The sequence below is a fragment of the Zea mays genome, chromosome 8 (genome assembly GCF_902167145.1).
Source record: "Zea mays cultivar B73 chromosome 8, Zm-B73-REFERENCE-NAM-5.0, whole genome shotgun sequence".
In the NCBI taxonomy this organism is placed as follows: Eukaryota; Viridiplantae; Streptophyta; class Magnoliopsida; order Poales; family Poaceae; genus Zea; species Zea mays.
The window spans coordinates 121,543,373-121,545,153 of NC_050103.1; the positions used below are offsets into that span (position 1 = coordinate 121,543,373).

The following is a 1,781-nucleotide window of genomic DNA, read 5'->3' on the forward strand; positions in this document are numbered from 1 at the left end:
AGGTGTTGTACTGTTTCTTAGAATTTTCCAGCAACTTCGATGGGAGGAATTTTGTTTGAGCTTGTGGGCCCAATTCATATCAGTCGCGACCCTAGGACTATCCCACGGCCTGCGGCGAGCTTGTGGGCCCAATTCATATTATAATTAGCCTATATTTCATCAAGATATATTTATGTGTGCACTATGTAGTATGTACTGCTTTGTCATATTTGTATTGCAACTTCCTTTTCAGTATATTATGTCAAGCACAATGCTCTACTTTGCTCAAAGATCTGTTCTATTGAGCAAGACTTTGCTTTGTTTTGTACTTAGTCATATCCTATCACCTGAAGTAGTTTCTCTCCTGTTAGGTCTATTGCACTCATATCGCACCCGATTATGATCTTCCTTGGCAGAAGCAAAGGCAACATTCAAGTAGTGGGAGGTAAGTGTCGATATAACTTTGTGTATCTGTTTCGATTGTTGATTTTACTTCTTTTGTATAAAATTTCATCTGATGTGCATTTCTAGGTGGGTGGGGCGTGGAATAAATTATCATGATGCATTTAGCGATTTTATAATTTTGTAGAGATTAAACTACAACATTTCCTTTCTTGTACTGATTAGACTACCTAAGACTATGACTTACTGTTGTAAACATAATGATGTTTGTTTCATTTCGATAGCCATCCTGCTTTAGTCCTCAACAAGCTAGGTCTTTTGTTTTAGAATGTCGCAGAAGATATGCGAGTCAATTCATTAAGAAATGAGACAAACAGAAACGAAGCGACTGAAGAGTCAGCACCGGGTACAAAGAAGGCTAGAAATGTGCATGCCCATCAACAGCCCCCCAAAACAGCCACTTTACAAAAACACACACCTACATAGGCCACACAGCTACCAGCGACCCAAATTATACCCTAATAGCGGGTTGGCGAGTGAGGAGCTCCTAAAGAGCAGAGGCACCCGCAACACACCAAATGATACATTCATTGGCCACAACATGCAAAACAGTATGAACACCAGGTCGTTGCCCTTCGAACACACAATCATTCTGATGCTTCCAGATTTCCCAGGCAGCCAACAAAAAGCTAGGACTTTTTTATCACATTAGTTGTTTTTTGGTACCTGTGTTTATCTTATGACAGATATTCATACCTTATATGTTTTGAACTTTATGCATATCTTTTGGATGAGGCCACTCATTTTGAAGATTACGATTTTCACACATCTTGAACTTAGAAGCTCTTTGTGTATCTTACAAGACATGTCCTTTCATAGTGCTTTTATGATTGGGGATGGTAAACTCTTGACAAATGTGCATTGCGTTGAGCACGACACCCAGGTGATTATTCGACTGGACAACTTTATCACTTCATGTTTTTATTTTGCTTTGATTTGTCACTCTTTTTTCTATTACTATTTTGATTTAAAGTTTTGAGCTACTAGCAGTTGAGGATGAACTTTTTTTGATAAAGTGCTGATATCCATTTACCATTAATTTTTCTGTGGATGAGGTATGCCAGTTATTTTGTTAAGCTAATGCTGCTTCTCGTGCAGGTCAAAGTAAAGAGAAGGGGAGATGACAAAAAGTATATTGCCAAGGTAAATCTCCTATAGCAATGCAGCTTTCAAGGTTTTCCAAATTATCACTTTTTTCTTGAGTGCGCAATCAAAAATTTTGTACAATGAACATTGCAATTCTCTTGAAGCAAGGTAACTACCAATTTATTGTGAATCTGAATTATCTAAAAAAAGATTTGTGCTTATGAGTTTTGAAGTCCTGGATCCCTGAGTCAGTC

At 38.0% G+C, this 1,781-nt stretch overlaps 1 long non-coding RNA gene across 1 annotated transcript; it reads left to right on the forward strand.

The window, feature by feature from the left end:
* The first annotated feature begins 348 nt into the window (after positions 1-348).
* LOC103637223 (uncharacterized) lies at positions 349-1,570 on the forward strand. The gene is made up of 3 exons (XR_002263973.2): positions 349-424; positions 1,261-1,324; positions 1,540-1,570. It is a non-coding gene; the product is annotated as an uncharacterized lncRNA (long non-coding RNA).
* Positions 1,571-1,781: the final 211 nt, after the last annotated feature.